General features: G+C 39.0%; 1 protein-coding gene across 3 annotated transcripts in view; it reads right to left on the bottom strand.

The window, feature by feature from the left end:
* Window positions 1-22,153, bottom strand: part of DYRK1A (dual specificity tyrosine-(Y)-phosphorylation regulated kinase 1A) — a 132,562-nt gene that overhangs the window by 76,711 nt on the left and 33,698 nt on the right. For 2 of the 3 annotated variants that reach the window (XM_015570718.1, XM_015570719.1), the window contains exon 1: window positions 15,389-15,475. The exons of the other annotated variant lie outside the window; for it this stretch is intronic. The gene's annotated coding sequence lies outside the window, so the exon portion shown is untranslated. Of the gene's footprint in view, window positions 1-15,388; window positions 15,476-22,153 lie in introns of those variants that run through there. 3 annotated transcript variants of the gene reach the window in all.

The following is a 22,153-nucleotide window of genomic DNA, read 5'->3' as shown; positions in this document are numbered from 1 at the left end:
ATTCAATTGTCAGGAAGAAAGACATTTTTAAATCTGCCCACTACCAATAAAAACTTCACACATTTGTAGATATGAAATAAGAGTCAACATTCTATTATTCTACATAATTTAACTGGGGGGGGGGTCTATATATTGTAATTTCCATCAATTCACAAATCAGTATGAATGCGAGTTCACTTTTCATCATGACTTACTATCAGAGGTAATCACAGGTAATGAAAATTACTTTATAGGAAAGATAACATGTCAATCTACCACTGTTACTTATAAATGAAGTCTGAGACACTGTTCACAACTGCTCCTTCTAAGCCCACAAGCCCTCTTTTGCTCTCTGAATGGCTTCTCTTACTTTAGTTTTTTTACTGTACTTCCTGCTTACTGCTTCCACTGAAACTTCATGATTGACCAGCAAATTCCATAATGACTGATAGGAAAGCAAAAGCAACCTCATTGTTGTTATCAACTGAGGGCACATGAAAATAGCAGAAGAGACCAAGACAAGCACAGGCTAAAACCTAACTTATAAATGAGTTCAGTCTAAAAATGTATTCTTTACACTGATACTATGAGATTCAATAAATATTCCTAATAAAACAATGCTGCTTATCGTGGTCAAGTTCCCAGGCTAGCCAAAAGAAACCTATTAATTCTCAAAGATACTACTGGTCATGGGCACTAGGGACCCTGCAGAACAAACAGAGGAAGTTAACGAATTCTAGATCCTCTGTATTTGGACAAATTCTAAAATTGGTTTGTTTTTCTCTGTTAGCACTCTCTCAACTCCTATTACCTGTAATTCCCTAAATTCTACATTATGGCATCCCAATCATCCTGCTTAATAATAATCCTTTCCCCTAAGTACATTCCCAAATTACCATCCAACACTCTTATTGCCTCAATGTAGTTTCACATCAGGTAATTGACAGAAAGAAATCAACCGGGCTGAAATAATTCACTTTAACTAAATTTGCAATTTTCAACAAGGATGCTAGTTAACCTAAATGAACCCCTAACTGACAGAATTCTAATAGTGTTGCAATAAAAAGCAAAAAACTACTTAGGCAGTTTAAAGAAAAACATTTTAGGGAAGGGGATCATAATTTAGATTTGAGTCTATATTTATTGACCCCAAATATTTCTGCTCATTTATTTCTCTTACTGGTGAACTTACAAGTTCTTTAAACGCTCTAAGTCCAAACAGCAGCAACTGGAAGAGGAGCTCAGGGACAGGGGTTTAAATGTATCAATTATTTGTAAATTGGGAATTGCCTGTCTAAAATCATTACCTATTTCCAGATTCCATTTCTATAGAAACATCTTCTAATTCAAATGCCAGTATGTTAGCAAGTAAAACCCTAAACAGTATCCAATTTCAGGATTGTATGGATAGATGGATGGATAAACATTAAAATTCTGCATCAAATAATTTTATTTGCAAAAATAATATTGGAATAATCAAGATTAAAGGTGTGTTTTTTTACTTCAAAGACATAGTTCTCTAACAACTTTTCCCCCACATAAATGATCAGTCTTTTCAATTCTAGCACAAACCATGGAAAAAGAAAACATAAATGAAATCTCTAGCTATACACTATATATCATCAAATCCTTTAAGCTCTAAACATCATATTCTTCACATATAAAATTTTACAGTGCTACCTAAACCCCAAGAACGTCAATGGTTTCAATAGAAAAAGATATTACTGTTACAAAAGCACTTTATAAGAAGAATCAAATAAGACATCGGTATTCTTTTTATTTTATTAAAAGTTTGTTAGAAATTAGCAGATCATTTCGTAAGTGTTTTAAATATCTAAAGATAGTAAGTATGGGTGAGCAAGTGGCACATGCATAATGCATCTGACTATAGATCATCAAAATAGTCTGACCCTAAATCTGACATCTTTTAAATATATGTTATTGATTTCAGAGAGGAAGGGAGAGGGAGATAGAGATGGCAACATCAATGATGTGAGAGAATCATTGATCAGCTGCCACCTGCACACCCCACACCAGGGATCGAGACGGCAACCCAGCCCTGACCAGGAAATCAAACCGTGATCTCCTGGTTCATAGGTCAATGCTCAACAACTGAGCCACGCTGGGCTGGCAATCTGACATCTTTTAGAAGTCATCCAGTAATCACTCCTCATTTGAAAAGCAGCCTTTAGCAAGGGGTAAAATATCTCTATAAGTTACAAAATGTGCTGCTGACACACACCGCAATTAAATCATTATATACTGAGTATGATAAACTCAAGTCTTGACTGTGGATTGCTTTAAATAGGATTCTAGTGCTTATTCTACATATCCTCCAGGGTGGTTAATTTTCTTTTTCTTTCTTTCTTTGTGTGTGTGTTTTTTTTAAATGTTTACTGATTTTTAGAGGAGGGAGAGAGAATCATTGATGTGAGAGTGAAACTTCGATTAGCTGCCTCCTTCATGCTTCCTACTGGGGACTGAGCCAACCACCTGGGCATATACCCTGACTGGGAATGGAGCCGGCAACCTTTCAGTGCACAGGAGGCCACCCAACCACATGAGCAATACCAGTCAGGGCCAGAGTTGTCACTTTCACACTCAGTAACAAATTACATGAAAAGATTGCTCATATTTAAATTTTCCTGAGAAAAACCTATAGTGAATTTTTCATCTTTTCCCCCAACCATTCACAAATTATGTAGCAAAGATTAGATCAGTGGTTCTCAACCCTTTTAATACACTTCCTCATGTTGTGGTGACCCCCAACCATAAAATTATTTTCGTTACTACTTCATAACTAATTTTGCTACTGTTCTGAATCATAATGTAAATATCTGATATGCAGGATGTATTTTCATTGTTACAAACTGATCATTAAAGCATAGTGATTAATCACAAAAACAATATGTAATTATATATGTGTTTTCCGATGGTCTTAGGCAACCCCTGTGAAAGGGTTGTTCGACCCCCAGAGGGGTCGCGACCCACAGGTTGAGAACCGCTGGATTAGATGCTAATGAAAAGCATCTCCTATCCTAACTACAAGAACCTCCCATAATCCTGAGAACCTCTTACACTATGTTTTAGCTCACATTTTGCCAAAGGCAATATAACAAATGGTCAATAAACAATCTAGGAACTGAGCTTAAGTGGTTTGAAGTTAAATTTACAAACCATTTTTAGTTGTCTAAAAATCATTGCATAAAATTAATGTACAGCATATCTTCAGAGATGAGGGGAAAGGAGGGAGGGGAAAAGAGAGGAAGAAAAGGAAAAGGGTGAGAATATCAAAACACACAGTTACGCATGGACATACTGAGATTTATAAAAATAATACTAATCTACCTGGCCAGTTTGGTTCAGTGGTTGAGTGTTGACTTATGACCCAGGAAGCCACTGTTCGATTCCCAGTCAGGGCACATGCCTGTGTTGTGGGCTCAAGCCTCAGTAGGGGGCATACAGGAGGCAGCTGATTAATGATTCGCTCATCATTGATGTTTCGTCTCTCTCTCACTCTCCCTTCCTCTCTGAAATCAATAATAATGTATTTTTTAAAAATTAATACTAATCCACCAAGACCAAGAGTGGCAAAACTGTGATTGAAATGAACAAATTGGCAGGATATGGCAAATCCAGATTAACTGAGGAGTTGATGAATTAAGTGGCAGGTATGATGTTTTCTCCAATGTCACAATGTTTTGTAATGACACAAAACTAAAAATCCTATCTAGTTTCAAAATAAATAGAGAAACATTACAAGCAGCAGGTGAAAATAATTAGTATGATACAAGTTTAAAAAGTTCTGGTAGGTACTGTTACACAGACAGTTTTTTTTACTATCATTAATTTTACATTGTATATATACTGTGTGTGTGTGTATATATGTGTGTGTGTGTGTGTGTATTCCTCTATATATATATACACACACATATATATATTCTTGTATAATTTTGATCCCACAGGAAAAATAAAATATAATGCACAATGGGACTTGTATACATGCACATAACCAAACCAATGAACACAAACACTAGGGGGATAAGGGCATGAGCGGAAAGGGGGGGGGGGGCCCACATGCAGCAGCTATTTAAAAGAAAATAAAGCTGCCAATTAAGAATAAGCTTCCCCCATTAAAAATGGCAGCAGAGGAGGAGGATGCTGCACCGACATGCTCTCAGGAACAAGCTGGAATTAAACTGAAATACGGAAAGGCTTCCTGAATAATCAATGGAAAACTCACAGGAGAGAACCCTGATACCCAAGGACTGAAGGTGGAGACCACATAGAGACTGGTAGGAGGGGCAGAGGCACGTAAGGGCTGGCCTGTCACCCACAGACAGCAACTGAAGTCCTGGAGAGATATCTCAGCTGTGGGGGTGCCACTGAGAACTCTGGGATCTAATCCCAAGCTGGGCTCCCCAGCAGAGAGCACCAAACTGAGGAGGATACCCACAGAACATCTAGCTGTGAAAAGCAGTGGGGAGCTGTCTGCCAGGGAGTGGCAACTGAAAGTTTGGGCATCCTCTTAAAGGGCCAATACACAAAAACTCCCTGTGAAGTCACCCACCTTGTGCTCTAGCAGAGGGAGGGTGAAGTGGGCTGGAGCTGTGAAAGCAGAACCCAGGACTGGGGACTTGGGGGATAGAGCACAGAAGGCAGACACCCCCAGTTTCCTGGGCTGAGCCATTCCCTCATGCAGTGAGGACAACTTTCCCACATAGACATCTGCCTTGCGGAGTGGGGGGGAGACAGTCGACACACCCTATTGGAAAACACCTTGCCCTGAGGATGATTGCCTGGGGGCAATTCAAGTTGGAGGTGGTCTCTAGAGGCTTTAAGTCTTTGCCTGATCCAATTAGTCAGAAACAGCCTTTAACAATGTCGTGCACTAAAGTTTGAAAGGTATAGAGGGTCCATCTAAAACATAGTCACAAATCCAGACAACCAAAATGAGGAAACAAAGAAACAACCCCCAAATAAAAGAACTAGCTAATTCTCCAGAAAAAGAGACAAATGAGGCAGAGGTAAGAAATTTATCTGAAACAGAGTTCAGAGTAATGATGTTAAAAATGCTCAACAGTATGAAAGAAGATATAGTAACTATGAAAAAAGAACAGTCTGCGATAAAGAATTACCTAACACAAATAAAGAACACATTGGAAGGAATACACAGCAGATTAGGGGAAGCTGAGGATCGAATCAGTCAATTAGAAGACAGAGTTGAAAATATCACTCAATTAGAGAACCAAAAACAATTAAAAAAATAGGAGGACAGCTTAAGGGAGCTGTGGAACAATGTGAAACATAACAATATTAAAATAGTAGGTGTGCCAGAAGAGGCAGAAAGGGAGAAAGGAATAGAAAAAGTGTTTGAAGAAATAATGGTAGAAAACTTCCCTGACCTGGAAAAGAAAAAGTCACACAAGTTCAGGAGGCGTAGAGAACCCCAAACAACAAGAACCCACTCGTCTGCCTCAAGCATCCCAAACATGAAATAAAGCTTCTAAGTAGTAAATTACCTTGTAAAAGGCATTTCATTTAGGAGAATGGAAGCAGAGAAATTTTGATTACAGCATATCACAGACTGTTATATATTCCCTTAAAAATTTTTTTTAAGAAGATAAACTGCAAAGAGGGTAAGACCAATAGTAGTTAAGTCATTTTTGCACTGAAACGCTGAGCAAGCTATAATAGCACGAAGAGTTAGAAACCTGGATCTTGAATTATATTTACAACTCCAAAGGCACGTTGGAAATGGGAGTAGCTGAGATATGTAATAAAGGGGATAGAAGGATATGATTTCTCATGAAATTATATGAAAAGAACTAACAAAACCATGAGTAAACAGTTGAGAGAAGTTTCAAGAACTAAGAGCCGAGAGGAATAAATAAATATTGCCCCAAATGTTTGCTACCTCAAGCATCAAGTTACTTGGCCTCTCTAGGACTGTATCTAGACTCAAATGAGACCAAATTAGACAATGAATATTTGGGTACAGCATTAATTACAGGAAAACAGGAGGGTAATTCATCCTCATATGCATGTTTTCCATAATACATAATGCACTGACAAATATTTCTTTTTTTACTGGATGAGAGACTGAAACTCTCAGCGTAAGTTATCATCAGTTGGAATAAAGTACAGTGCCCTGTCACTAATTCAAAATAATAAACTACCACTGATATTCTATTTTGCTTGCCATCCTTTATCTTCCATTAGTTGAGTGTGAAAACATAAAAGATTTGCACAAGTTTATATCAAGCGTCAAATCTGTCAACATATTTACATGTATTCTCTTGAATTGAGTTCCTCAAATATGAATTCTTAGACCACAGAACTTTTGAACATCCCAACTCCCACTACTGGAGAGTGGTTGCTACATAGATACCAGGAAAAACCTCTACTATAAGCAGACCTAAGTTCCAGAGGCTCATTTCTAAGACAGTTGGTTGAAAGTCAACATTAAATACTTTTTAAGTTATATATGGAATTAAGCAGACTTTTATAAGCTGGCTTGCCTCTAGCCCACCTCTCTCCATAGAATTCAGGTCCACATTTTGAAAGCCTAGTGAACTGAGCTTGGATGTCTCAGTTATTACTGTTTCCCAGTTATTACTGCATATGATCTTATCTTTAATGGACACCTATTTCCTTAATCCCATAAACAGTTGTAGAAGGTAGATAGCAATATTATCCCCATTTTACAGTTGAGGAAACCAAGGCTCAGAGAAGTAAAGTGAAGTCGCTCCAAGTCACACATGACTAATGGTAGAGAGATAAGATTCAAAGCCAACCAAACTGACTTCAAAACTGCTGCTGCCAGGCTCCATGTTAAACTGAATTTACCATCCATCTCCCCATCCTTCTAATCTGCTGGGGGGGAAAAGGCAAAAGACCAGGGAGGACAGAAAATAATCCACTTATTCTTGTATTCTCAGTCTTGGTTGATGGGTGTCACCATCACCCAATCTCCCAAACTAAAACCCTAATCATCTAGGACCTTTCCTGTTGCTTACCCCACATGCAATCCACAAATTCTTGTGTTGGATTTCACCTCACAAGTTTTTCTAACTGACCTCATTACTCCATTTCTACAGTTCCTATCAAAGGGCCCTTCTTGTCTGTTTGCACTCCCTGCTCAAGTCTACCCACTATAGCTCATTCTCATCAGAAGTATATGCCTTCGAAACAAATCCTGTCACCATTCCAACGCAATTGTGTGCAATTTTGTTGTTCAGAAGCTGGAACTGAACAATAGTCTTCTCTCCATTTAAAATTAAAAACCTCAAGTTTTTCTCCCATCATTTATCTGAAATAAGGTTTTTCTGATGATAAAATATTATATGCTCATTGCTTTAAAAAGGAATAAAGAACTAAAAGTCATATAAAATTTCACCACCCTAAAATAATAAATCTTTGCTCTTGTTTTTATAATTTTATATCTTTACATCAACAATTTACACTTGTATGATTTTAAATAGTTGTATAGTACTATGTACAGAAGGAGGTTTACTTTAAGCAAACACCTATTGGGGAATACTTGGGTTGTTTCCAATTTTTCACTACCATATATTTTGAAACTTGAAACCTGCTTTTAACCACTTGCTAATGGAACCAAGAGCAAAGTGATGTAAATAAAACCACCAAGATTTTTTTCAGTCTCTTCTGTTGATGTGCTTCTTGAAGGTATTATTTTATACTAGAGGCCAGGTGCACCAATTCATGCACAGGCGGGGTCCCTCAGCCTGGCCAGCGATTGGAGCGATCGGGGCCATCGTGCCCAGTCCCAATCGGGGCCAGTGGGGGCCAGCCAACCAGAGAGGGACCGCCGGAGGGCTCCAGAGTGTGTCTGGCCCTCTCGCCCAGTCCCGATTGGCTGGACTCCAGCAGCAATCTAATCTCAACCAGAGCGTCTGCCCCGGGTGGTCAGTGTGCGTCATAGTGACTGGTCAAGCAGTTGACCAAACGGTCAACCAATCAGACACTTAGCATATTTCGCTTTTATTATAGAGGATCGCCTATACCTAATGTCCTCAATTCAAATCAATCCTAGTTCATAAGAGGAATTAAAAAGGAATGACCATGGTTTGGCTCAGTGGATAGAGCGTCGGCTTGCAGACTAAAGGGTCCCAGGTTCGATTCCAGTCAAGGCACATGACCAGTTGCGGGCTCGATCCCCACTGGCCCAGTTGGCATAGCTCAGTGGTTGAGTGTAGACCTACGAACCAGGAGGTCATGGTTCCATTCCCTTCAGGGCACATGGCAGGGTTGCAGGCTGGATCCCCAGTGGGGGGCATGCTGGATGCAGCCAATCCATGATTCTCTCCCATCACTGATGTTTCTATCTCTCTCTCTCCCTCTCCCTTCCTCTCTGAAGTCAATAAAAATATATTTTAAAAAATAAAAAAATAACATAAAAAATAAAAAGGAATGGCCAAGCCCTGCCGGGATGGCTCAGGTGGTCGAGCACTATCCCATGTACCAAGAGGTTGCTGGCTCGATTCCCAGTCAGACCATATGCCCAGGTTGCAGGATGGATCCCCAGTAGGGGATATGCAAGGCAGCCGATAGATGTTTCTCTATCATTGATGTTTCTATTTTCTCTCTCTCCCTTCCTCTCTCTCTAAAAACTCAATAAAAACCTATTTTAAAAAAAAAGGAATGGTCCAATGGCCCATTTTTTACATTACTTTTAGGTGCTCAGAGAATTACACAAGGATCAGATCCAGTATTTCATGTTCTCCCTGGTTAACTTCCCTCCTTAACCTAAACATCTGGGGTGTTCTCACTTGTGTATGTATTTCGTAAACAAAAAAGTGCCTGTTGCCCTAGCGGGTTTGGCTCAGTAGATAGAGCATTGGCCTGTGGACTGAAGGGTCCCTGGTTCCTTTCCAGTCAAGGGCACATGCCCGGGTTGCAGGCTCAACCCCAGTCAGGGTCATTCAGGAGGCAGCCAATCAATGATTCTCTCTCATCATTAATGTTTCTATCTCTCTCTTCCTCTCTGCAATTAATAAAAATATTTTTTAAAGTGTCTGTCAGAAGACACAGGAAAAATATGTTCAATCAATTTACCCTTCTCATTGTGTCTAAGAGATGCCCTGGAAAACCACTCTGTTCTCTCCTGTCTGGTAACACTGACTTTTCTTAATAGGATGGTCTAAAGTATAATAATACATATACACACATATAATTTTATTTATAAAATATACGTTATATATAATTTATTTACATAAATGCATGCACACATATACTTAGTTGGTAATATGTACTTTTAGACATACATAATTATATGTAATTTTATAAACCACTGCTTTTAATTATCCTTGCATTTTCAAAAATACATAAAAATAACAAGGCCCAGAATTAATTAAAAAACACACACTATTATTAACAGCTTACATTTTCTTCCAATAAGCCTATTACTAAGAGTAATAAAATGAGTTTAGTTTTACTTGTTTTCACTGCTACAATTTTGTGGAACTTACAAAAAGGTTACCTCCTCAAAAAATCCTTAACATGTGTGCTCTTATATTTCAGACTACCAGTTATCCTCCAAATTCTCCATCTCTCTTTTTACTTTTCGCCCCAACCTCAGGTTACCTCCAATTCCTGGCTCCTCCACTCATTCCTCTATAATCTTTCTCTCCAAAGGAAGTACTTCAAACGTTTACTTGAAACTAATTATTCTGGTCTCTTTTTCTCCACCCTAACTTCTCACTCAGTATCTAGACCAGTGGTTCTCAACATTAGAATCACCTGGGAATTTTTTTAAATCCTGATTTCTGGGCCTCATCCTCTGACCTCATACTCCGAGATGAAGCCCAGAAATTAGGATTTTAAAAAGATTCCCAGGTGATTCTAATGTGCAGTCAAGGTTGAGAACCACTGATCTAGACCAACAATAAGCTGCTTGGGTCACTTCCATTGTCACATTACTACCACAATTCACTATCCCTAAAACATCCTCACCCCTTCCTCACACAGTTCATCTTCCCAGTTCTATCCAAGTACTGCCATGCTTCTAGAGCAGTGGTTCTCAACCTTCTGGCCCTTTAAATACACTTCCTCATGCTGTGACCCAACCATAAAATTATTTTCGTTGCTACTTCTTAACTGTAATGTTGCTACTGTTATGATCGAAATGTAAATATCTGATATGCAGGATGGTCTTAGGTGACCCCTGTGAAAGGGTCATTCGACCGCCAAAAGGGTCGCGACCCACAGGTTGAGAACCGCTGTTGTAGAGACTTCTTAAAAACTGACTTCATCTATTCTAAGTGGTCTCACTAAATCCTATCAATTTTGAAACGCCTCAGGCCTTTCCACTCTTCTCCATGCCCAGTGCAATCACCTGATCAGGGTACATGTCTAGGGTTTCAGACTCAATTCCCAGTAGCAGGTGTACAGGAGGCAGCCGATTAATGTTTCTCCCCTCCCCCTTCCTCTCTCTCTCTCTCTCTCTCAAGTCATTAAAAGCATTTTAAAAATTAAAAATCCATTTCATGATAGAAAATACACAATTCACATACAAAAGTGTATCATTAAAATGATTTCAAAATTAGAAAAAATAAATATGTTCAAGACAAAAAAGGTGGCATAGTTTATGGTACATTCATATAAAATATTATGTAATCATTTACTTCTTCTTATGATAATGTATTACATGAGGGAAAAAGTCATATACAGTGGGGCCTTGACTTACGAGTTTAATTCGTTCCAAGACCGAACTCGTTAAGGAGCTCGTTAACTCAAATTACTCTGTCAACTCAATGCAAAAAATCGGCCAAGAGACAGCTGGTATCTCAAAAAACTCATTAGTCGGGACACTCGTAAGTCAAGGCCCCATTGTACCAGAAAGAGCTCAAAATCGTCCCCAAAGCACAGTTCCAGGAAATTAAAATAATAGCACAGAAAAACCCTGGAAGAAAATACATATTTATTAATGATGAATGTCTTAGGCCTGTGGTCAGCAAACTGCGGCTCGCAAGCCACATGCGGCTCTTTGGCCCCTTGAGTGTGGCTCTTCCTAAGCCTTAGGAGTACCCTAATTAAGTTAATAACAATGTACCTCCCTATATAGTTTAAGTTTAAAAAATTTGTCTCTCAAAAGAAATTTCAATTGTACTGTTGATACTTGACTCTGTTGAGTAATGAGTTTGCTGACCACTGTCTTAGGCTAATAAAAGTCTGAGTGATTTTTAATTTTCTTCTTTTTACTCTTCAGTGCATCACAACTTTTGTTAAGCAGGAGAAAATGGTCCAAGAAATTCAGCCTCCATTCTATATAATAAAGAGCTAATATGCTAATTACACCGAATAGCAAAACGACCTTCCGGACAACCTTCCAGACGAAGCCAAGGCTGCGAGGGCTAAGCCCCTTGCACAAATTTCGTGCATCGGGCTTCTATGTTAACATAAAAGCCATCACGGAATCTAGCTAAATGCCACAACTATGAGGACAACCTGTAAGTACAGCCAATTTTAAAACTCCATTATAGGGTAAATCTCATGATAATAAACTACTAAAGATCTTTGTGTTTAAAAATCACTTACTATATTGCTAGGTGACTACCCCCAAAAAAGCATTTAATGTTGCTTAACCCAGTCGCTATTCAAGGCCCTAAACCAGCCATGGGCAAACTATGGCCCGCGGGCCGGATCCAGCCCATTTGAAATGAATAAAACTAAAAAAAAAAAAAAAGACCGTACCCTTTTATGTAATGATGTTTACTTTGAATTTATATTAGTTCACACAAACACTTCATCCATGCTTTTGTTCCGGCCCTCTGGTCCAGTTTAAGAACCCATTGTGGCCCTCGAGTCAAAAAGTTTGCCCACCCCTGCCCTAAACCATCAGACTCTTCAGCCTGCCCTCGTTTAAACTCCTGGCTCCACAACTCATTGGGTAGCTTCAAGCAAAGTTCTAAAACTCCTAAGTGACTGAGTGTTTCATCGACACAGAGAGGATAATCCCGTAAAACTTTGTATTATCAATGGCTTAGCACTCATACAGCATTTAAATCACTGCACAGTAAGTGCTCCATGCACATTCACTTCTGTATACTGTAATATTACATAGTCATTACCACCACCTTTCCAGTCTTACCTACTGCTACACATTTTCCCCAATCTACACTACAACCCCAAAAGACAAAGCCCGTTCCCCAAATACCACTTTCTGCTCAGGTTATTACTCCTTCCTTACCCATCTCTGCCTGTCAACACCATTCTGGAAGCCCAACACCAACGCTTTCTCCCCCAAAAGTTTTCCCACCAGCATCCACTACAGACACTGGGAGACCAGCATCTGCCTTTTGGGAGACTACCCTGCTCTTACAAAAAACATTCCCTCCTCAGCCCTGCCACAGCAGTATTTATATGCCTTTATTGTGACCCTAACCCCACTCTGCCTTGAACTATAGGTAACTGATTATATGCACGTCAGCATGTAGTCCCAGAAAGTAGGAAAAGCCTTGTTCATCTCACCCTACAGGACAGCCAGCTTCCTCAACTATAGCCAATTCTCAACAGAGAGAGAAAATCATCATCAAACCAACTCATCTCCTAAAACTTGGCTTTTGGTTGCTTTATTGAAACAAATTGATTAAAAATTTTAAATACTTAAGATGAGATATTAATATTAAGCACAGTTAAGTCACACCTGCAATCTAATGGTGGGAAAATATGAATTTGCCATGGTTTAGCTCTACTAGTATAACTCATTTCAACGCAAAAAGCACAAAATCCAGTACATTTGCTGTAGAGAATAATAATTATATGAATTAAAAATATTATAAATAATCATCAACTATACAAATAGCCATAATAAAACTTGAGCATAGATTGAGCTGAGATTTTCTTTTGTTAAATACCAACCCACTTTCTAAAGAGTACTTTTACATTTGGTATTACTTATATTAAAAACTAGAGGCCTGTTGCATGAAAAGATTCGTGCAATAGGCTTTCCCTTCCCCTGGCTGCCAGCACCGGTTTTCCTCCGGCACCCGGGACCCAGGCCTTCGCTCAGGTCGGAGCCGCCTTCAAAGCCTTCGCTGCTCTGGCCGGAACCACCTTCAGTCTTTGCTCCGCCACTTTCGTGCCTACGTATGCAAATTAACCATCTTTGTTGGCGGTTAATTTGCATATCTTGCTGATTAGCCCATGGGAGTCGTAGCGGAGGTACGGTCAATTACCGTGTTTGTCTATTATTAGATAGGATAATAGAAAACCAAGTGGGCAAAATATTGATGACTGCCAAAGCAGGATAAGGACATGGAGGCTCATTTTATTATTCTGTCCACTTCTGTGTATGTTTGAAGCTCTCCATAATAAAAACTTTTTAAAACACTAAGAGTCAGTTCTCGTACTTAGCGCCATCTTCTTAGAAAACTCTGCGCCATGAGCACCAAGTGGAGGAAGAAGCGAATGTGCAGGCTGAAGAAAAGAAGGAAGATGAGGCAGGGGTCCAAGTACACTCAAGTTTGTGTCCCCATGAAGCCACAAGAGCAGAAAAAAAAGGGAAGCCAGAGGACAGGGACACTGGTACAAATTGTCAGCCTGCATGTCCGCTGATGAGAACTTCTCCATGGGACCTAGAACACAGACACGCCACCGCCTTCGGGGAGACTACCCTGCTCTTACAAACACATTCCCTTGTGGATCTCTGCCCTGGACCTGTGACATTCTGGATTGGTCTGTTCTCAGTTGTAACAGTGTAACATGTACAATAAATCATCTCTTCTGTCTTAGCTGAAGAAGAGGAAAACAAAAGAACAAAATAACTAAATAGTGGTATTTTTTAAAGGATTAGAAATATGATTATTTAAACTACACAATGATTAAAATCAGCGATTTTCAACCTTTTTCATCTCAGGGCACACATAAATTACTAAAATTCTGCAGTACACTGGAAAATAAATTTTTGCCAGTCTGACAAATATTGGTATGAAAAATTATTTTTGGTTAATCCTCACCTGAGGATATATTTTCAATTGCTTTTTTCAAAGAGTGGAAGGAAGGGGAAAAGAGAGAGAAACATCAATGTGAGAGAGACACATCAACTGGTTGCCTCCCCTACTCAACCTGACCAGTGGCAGGGAGCGAACCCACAAGCCAGGTACCGGCCCTCAACCAGGAATCAAACCTGAGACCCTTTGGTGTTCAGGCTAACAGTCTAAACACTGAACCACACCGGCCAGGGCAAAAAAATTGGTATAATTTTGATTCATTTATACTGAATGGCTCTTGTTGTGTTGGCTGTTGTCATTTTTTTATTTGACAATCTAACAAAAAAGTGGTCAGTATGCCCCTGATTAAATATTGCATGTTTGAAAAATTTCTGTGGCATACCAGTTGAAATGTTAAAATAAGTGAGTCACTAGACAAAAGAAGCTAATTTACAAGAAACCTAAGGATTCAATAACCTTTTATGACAACAGAGCTTACAAACATACCATGACTGAGTAAAAGTTGCATTTTTATTCTTTTGTTTGTTCCTCTTTGGGAAAAGGAGAAGAGGGGTTAAAATTGTTTGGGAAACTATTTTCCACAAAAGGTTGTTTTTAAATAAATCACTAACAAAGATTTACTATATAAGTTTTGGTTTCCATAAAAAAAATTTCTAGGGCATTCACTGTGTTAATAAATGTACCCTGTGGCATTAGCCAGTTTTGCTCAGTGGATACAGTGTCAGAAAGCAGCCTGAAGGGCCCGGGTTCGATTTACATCAAGGGCACAAAACTCAGTTGTAGGCTCGATTCCTGGCCCTGGTCAGGCCATTTAGGAGGCAACCAAACAATGTGTCTCTCTATATCTCCCCCAACCTTCCACTCTTTCTAAAAATCAATGGGAAAATATCCACAGGTGAGGATTAACAACAAGATAGATAGATTAAATTAGATAGATAGATAGAGCCGTGTTTCCAAATCCACTTTGTATACTTTTTTAAAAACACTTATTTTATTTTTATATATTTTTATTGATTTCAGAGAGGAAGGGAGAAGGGGAGAGAGACAGAAACATCAAGTATGAGAGATTGATCGGCTGTCTCCTGCACGCCCCCTATTGGGGAGTGAACCTGCAATCCAGGCATGTGCCCTTGACCAGAATCGAACCTGGGGTCCTTCAGTCCGCAGGCCGACACTCTATCCACTGAGCCAAACCAGCCAGGGCCACTTTGTATACTTTTTAAAAATAAAGATAAATAGACAAATACTGTGATAAGAAAATTCAGGGAGTTGGGTTGAAATTCACTTTAGGATGTCATCAGCTAGCTGATGAATCAATCAAGAGCAAATTTCCTAGTGCCAAAGTCCACAAAAGACAGGTATCACTGCTAATTTCAAAAGCTTATATTCTCTAGTCACTTTTGGAGAGGGAAAAATTGAGCATTTTAACAACTTACCCCAAAATTTCCTTTAGCTATCCAAAGTCAATTTTGATTTTAATCTTCCTACTTTTTCATACTAAGCGAACACCACACTGTTCATGTCTACTAGAGATGAATTATATAACATTGAATTTACAGCTAAGAAATATTCAATTTCATTTCATTCAAATCAATCCTTTAGCAGAAGTGGAAACCAAGAAATCATGTATGTGCCTTACTTATGACGAATCTGAAATAAAGTAAGCACTGAAAAAATCTGATTATCAAACCAATTGCTGTTGTAATTGAGCACTCAAACTCCATTGCTACACAGAAATATCTGCAAAGATATATATATAACAAGAACATACATATACTTACTTATAAATGAGAAAAATGTCCAGAAAGGTAACTGCAAACCTTTAGTAGCAGTGTCTCTATTTAAGGCAATGAGCTAAGAAGGTGGTGGTATAGAAGTGAGGACACAGTTGAGAAACAACCACACATACTTCTGTATATACTTCAAGAAGTGCCATCATTTACGTCTACTGAAAATGGTATCAAGTAACTGCACATACACAATATCCTAAAAATCAGATGTCATGACATGATGTAGAGTTTTGAATTCATCATTCATTTCAACAAATATGTGCTAAGTACTAAAGTCATAAGAGTAAGATTTACTGTCACTGTGCCTGCCACCAGGGATCTCATAGTCCAACTTAAGAAACAGACAAAAATCCCAATATTATGACTGCAAACTTTGCTAATGATTATGAGAAAAAGACTGCTAAAAGAGAATATAGCAAGGGGAACAAAATTAGATTTGAGGAAGGGGAAATATCAGAAATGATCTTTCCAACAACCTGACAAGTGAGGCCTGCAGTTATATCTGTAAGGTTTCTTAAGTTTCCAATTCTTTTAATTTCTAGATCTACATAAAGAGAGGAGGTGAGAGAATTCAAACTTCTGAGAAAGTAATAGATGGGTGAGGATCTGGAAGTACCAAGACAATGGAAGACTAAAGGAACAATGAATAAATGTCTCCAAATAATGAAGACAAATCTCACAAAAATAAAATGAATTGACTTGCTCCCTGTACTTCAAAAAGACCGACTAAAACCAAGTTTAAGTACAATATTACAGGAGAACAGGTAGAGAATGAATAAAAGAAGAAGGCATCCAATGGAGTTGTTTCATGTATGGCAGGCAGGCAAACCCGCCCTCCCTCTCTTTCCCCCACCCCATCCCATCATTGTATGTTCCTGCAAAGCCAGGGACTCATAGCATCTGCCTGGCCATGACTCCAACACTAAGCGGGAAGTGGGGTTCAATTACTTTTTACTCCCAGCCCACCACCCCTCTGTCCTGACCTTCGCCCAAAGGATTACATCACTACAATACTATTTTAACATCTGTCCGCTCCATTCAATATAATCAGGGAGATAGCTAGAATTTTAGAAGAAAATCGTCTCCTCCACTGAAACTATATTTTTGTCCTGGGGATAATTCCCCAACATGGTGGAGGGAGCTGAAGTCCAAGCAAAGCATGGCAATCCTGCTAAGATGTGAAGGTAAAGACTAGAGTTCCGAAGAGCTGGAATCTTTGGGAAATGGGGCAACAGAGAGATAGGAGCTGTGCAGAAGGGGGTCACCAGAACTCTGTGTAGGGGATCCAAGAAGACCAAAATGCACATGGACAGGGTGAGACTACCCAAAGCTTAGCAAAGTGAGTTCTATGAGGTCAGAACAGAAGTGACAGAGAATGAGCAGGCCTGGGGGAATTTAGTGTTCCTGCCCAGCTACAGCAGAAAAATCGCATTAACAGAATATGAAGGTTAATTTATTTTTTAAAGTAGTTTATTGATTTCAAAGAGGAAGCGAGAGGGAGAGAGATAGAAACATCAACGATGAGATGTTTCTGTTGGGGACTGAGCCCCCAACCAGGGCAAGTGCCCTTGACCAGAATCAAACCCAGGACCCTTCAGTCCACAGGCTGACATTCTATCCACTGAGCCAAAACAGCTAGGGCTAAAGGTTAATTTAATGTGTCAACTTGACTGTGCCTTGAGTGCCCAGGCACTTGGCCAACAAGTGTTATTCTGGGTTGTCGGTGAAGGTGTTTCTGAATGAGATTAACATTTGAATGGTAGACTGACTGCCCTCCCCAATGTGGGTGGGCCTCACCCAGTCAGCTGAGGATCTGAATCAGGGGTCCTCAAACTACGGGCCCGCGGGCCACATGCAAATACAAATATTGTATTTGTTCCCGTTTTGTTTTTTTACTTCAAAACTTATGTGCAGTGTGCATAGGAATTTGTTTATAGTTTTTTTTAAACTATAATCCGGCCCTCCAACAGTCTGAGAAACAGTGAACTGGCCCCCTGTTTAAAAAGTTTGAGGGCCCCTGAATTCTAAATAGAACAAAATGGCTGGGACTTTTTATCACTTCCACAACTTCTCCACTCTAACTGTGTTAAGTTGGGACATAGATCTTTTTCCCCACCTTTGAACTCAAACCAAAACATCAGCTCTTCTTGAATCTTAAGTCTGACAGTTTTCAGACTAGAATTTACACCACCGGCTTTCCTGGGTTTTCAACTTGCCAAGTGAAGATCTTGGGACTTCTCAGCCTCCATAATCATGTGAGCCAACTCCTATTGTATGTTTCTCTGGAGAATCCTGACAAATACATACCTTCACATTCCTTTCCCTCCTTCAAGACTAAGGCCACACCCTGGTGTACAGCCTACTCCAGACCAATACGAATAATGTTTAAAGCCAAACCTGACAAAATCCAGAAAGAGACCCAGTGTGGAAGCCATGTCCCACCAGATTAAAGTGGATAGGAGTCACTTTGATTTTTCCATAAATCTTGCAAAATAAAGCAAAAAAAGCCAAACCTATATAAATTCAAGATAATCAGTCAGCCTTCTAGAACAAACATTAACACTCTCAAAAAGAAGAAAACATGATATTCAAATCCTAAAACTATAACCAAGCAAAAGAAACAGAAAAATGTGATCCACAGTCAATGAGTCAACAGAACACCAACACCAGGACAGATCAGATGTTTGATTGCACAAAGACTTTAAAGCAGCTATTTTATACAAAGAATCAGAAGAAAATATGTTCAAAATCTTTAAGGAATATATGCTCTTTAATGTATGAGCTAAGTGTCTCAGCAGAAAAACAAATTATCAAAAAAAAAAGAACACAAAGGAAATTCTGAAAGTAAACATAATATCTAAATGAAAATTTACAGGATGTTTTTAGGAGCATATATTAAAGATGGTAGAAAAAATAAGAAAACTTAAAGACAGATCAATAGAAATTATCCAGTGTAAAGGAGAGAAATAAGAACTGAAGGAAAATGAAGAGACTCTTAAAGAACAGCAGAATATCAAATGTTCTAACACATGTAAAAGAAATCAGAAGACACTGAGAAAGAGGAAAATAAATATTTAAAGAAATCATGGCTAAAAACCTCTCAAATGATAACCACACCCAGGCATAGTATAGGGGAAAAGCCTAAAAACCAAAGAGGAAAAGAAAATCTTGAAAGTAACTAGAGAGAGAAAAAATACTATAATTTTCCCTCAGTATCAACAGGGGATTGCTTCAAGGATCCTGTAGATACCAAAATTCAGATGCTCACTTCCATTATATAAAATTGCATAGAACAATACGTGCAGTCAGCCCTCTCCATTATCATAAATTCCCAAACTCAGACCAAAAATACTGTTTTCAATCCACGTTGGTTGAATCAAAAAATGTGAATCCCACAGATATAGAAAGTTGACTGTATATATAGAAAACAAAACAGTAATATCACTGACATCTCATCAGAAACAATAAAAGCCAGAAAACAATCAATCTGGAATCCATATCCAGTGAAATAAAGGTAAAATGAAGGCATTTGCAAGATTTTTTTTTAATCTAAGATAATTCTTTGCCAGCAAACCTGCACTACAAAAAATGCTAAAGAATGTTCTTCAGACTGAGAGGAAATAATACTGATGGAAACACATATCTATACAAAGGAATGAAGAGTGACAGAAATGGTAAATAAGTAGGTAAATTCTCACAAATGAGTATTTTTCTCATAAGTTAAAGTTTGAGTGTTTAAAACAAAAATTAATTGGAAGCTGGAGTTTAAAATGTGCTTAAAGCAAAAATAATAAAATTGTAAGCTATAGTTTATAATGTGTAATATGTAGGAGTAAAAACCATGGAAACAATTGCACAAAGTGAGAGGCAGATATGCCTGTTGTGTTTATGGTTCTTACATTTGGAAAATGGGGAACAGAAAGTGGAAAGTGTCACTATTTGAAAACTGGTATGTACTTCCTTCAAAATATAGAATAGTGGTGCCTTATCTCTATTTCTCTCTCTCCCCACCCCTCCTCTCCCCCCTCTCCACCGCCCCCACAAGATCCAAAGGCCCTTCTTTTGCCTCTGTAACTTGTTTTCTGAGCCCTTGCAGTCCAGCTGGCTCATTTTTCTACCTCTGTGACTTTCTAAATAAACTTTAGCTTGTATTCTTTAAAAATTAAATTTTAAAATATATAGAATACCTTCAGAAATTCCTGTTAAGCGCTCATACACAGTAATTACAAACACACAAAGAAACCCCCCATCACAAGAGAAATTTAGCAGAAAAACAACAAATTTCATATCCAGGAACTTAAAATAATTTGAAAAGAATTTAAAAATTATTTTATGATGTTTAGAAAAATAAATGAAGAGTCTGTTTTTTAAAAGGTGACCAAAAACAGGTTCAAGAAAGAAGCAGGTATTAAAATTAATACACACACATACATTTCTGTTAATGACTGGCTCATGACTTCAAAAACTCTCCATTGGGCCCTAGCTAGTTTGGCTCAGTAGAGCGTCAGCCTGCGGACTGAAGGGTCCCGGGTTCAATTCCGGTTGTGGGCTTGATCCCTGGTAGGGGGTGTGCAGGAGGCAGCTGATTGATGTTTTTCTTTCTCATGTATGTTTCTATCTCTCTTCCACTCCCTTCCTCTCTCTGAAGTCAATAAAAACATAAAAAATTCCTAGATTGCAAAAATAAGTTTCCATAGTTTGTATTGTTTTCCTAAATTTACTCATCTATATTTATAAAAGCCTAAACGACCGCTGATTGGCCAACCCTGCTAACTGGCCAACCGGCCAACCGGCCGGTGGCTATAATGTGCACTGACCACCAGGGGGGAAACGCTCAACGTAGGAACTGCCAAGTGACAGCAACTTTGCAGAGTGCCCTCTCACACTCTGGGACCCCTCAGGGAATGTCGGACTGCTGGTTTTGTCCCGATCCCCGCAGGCCAGGCCAAGGGATCCCACCGACCAGGCCTCTAGCTTTTAATAAATGCTTGATAAAAATTTCCACTGTCAGCTTAAGCTACCCCTAAAAGAACAATAACCTCCATTATTTAGAGACAAGTAGATCACAAACCATCATTATAAATGGCATGTAAGGTGGCAAAATTAGGGGAGATGCCTCTCATATTGGATCCCAAATTTGGATCATCAAAGCTAACACTGAAAAGTTACAAAATATATTATGGAGTCTTACCGTAATTGAAAATATACTTATAGCTGAAAGTTAATATTTCAAAAGAAAATCATTCTCTCCCAAATAATTTACAAGAGTGTAAATTGAAAAATATCTCCCTCCCTCCCTCCCTCTCTCTCTCTCTCCTCTCTCTCTCTCTCTCTCTCTCTCCTCTTTCTCTCTCACACACACACACTTTCAGACACACACATACACACCAAAATCCACATACTAATCTCTGGAGCCTATAGATGTTACTGTATCTGGGAAAAGGTTTGCACTGTCACATCCCACTTTGCAGATGTGATTAGGATGAAGTCGAGAGGAGGAGATTATCCAGGTGGGCCCCACACACCATCAAAAGCACCCGTATGAGAGAGGCGGGAAAGATTTGACACAGACAGAAGGCAGTATGACCATGGAGAGAGAGATTAGAGTGATATGGCCATAAATCAAGGAATGTCGGCAGCACAAGAAACTAGAAGAGGCAAGAACAGATTGTCTCCTAGAGACTCCTGAGGAAGTGCATCCCTAGCCCTCAGACACTTAGGTGAAAAGGTGTGCACTCCTAGAGTGCCGGGGAGCGCGATGGCGCTCCTCCTGTCTTTCGCCAAAAGTGCCAGGAGCGCTATCAAAGCTTCGAAATGGCATCCAGTTCTAAGTCTGCCTTTATTAGCGATGATGATATTGCTAAATATGTCAATGTAGTAAAGGTTTCCTTAAGTTTTTGAATATGTAACTTCATTTACTTGCAATTCATAATTTTTTTCCTAAACTGCTGTAAAATCAGCAAAAATGCCTTGGCAATTTTAGCATAGTTCCTAGGATACTGGTTGGCACTCAAAGGGTTAATTTACATCAGCATCTCATTAAGAATGATAAGGAGTATTACTGCTTTTTGGTGAGTTCCTTCAAACTTTAAAAAGACAACCATTCTAAGACATGTAATTTAAAATCCCCTCCACTCTCATGCTCGGTAAAATCTAATACTGAGCTACCCAACTTATGAAAGTCCAAGAAAAGTATGAAAGCTCAAGAATATTCTACTGAAAAAAACCAAGATGGCGGCATAGGTTAACGCCGGAGTTTGCTACCTCGAACAACCACTTCAAAAATACAACTAAAAGACGGAACGGACATCATCCAGAACCACAGGAAGGCTGGCTGAGTGGAAGTTCTACAACTAGGAGGGAAGAGAATAGCATACCGAGACTCAGAGGAGGCGCAGTGCTGAAGTCAAA

The sequence above is a fragment of the Myotis davidii genome, unplaced genomic scaffold (genome assembly GCF_000327345.1).
Source record: "Myotis davidii unplaced genomic scaffold, ASM32734v1 scaffold227, whole genome shotgun sequence".
NCBI lineage: Eukaryota > Metazoa > Chordata > Mammalia > Chiroptera > Vespertilionidae > Myotis > Myotis davidii.
Note: the sequence above shows the minus strand (reverse complement) of the source record. Positions and strands in the feature narration are given on the sequence as shown.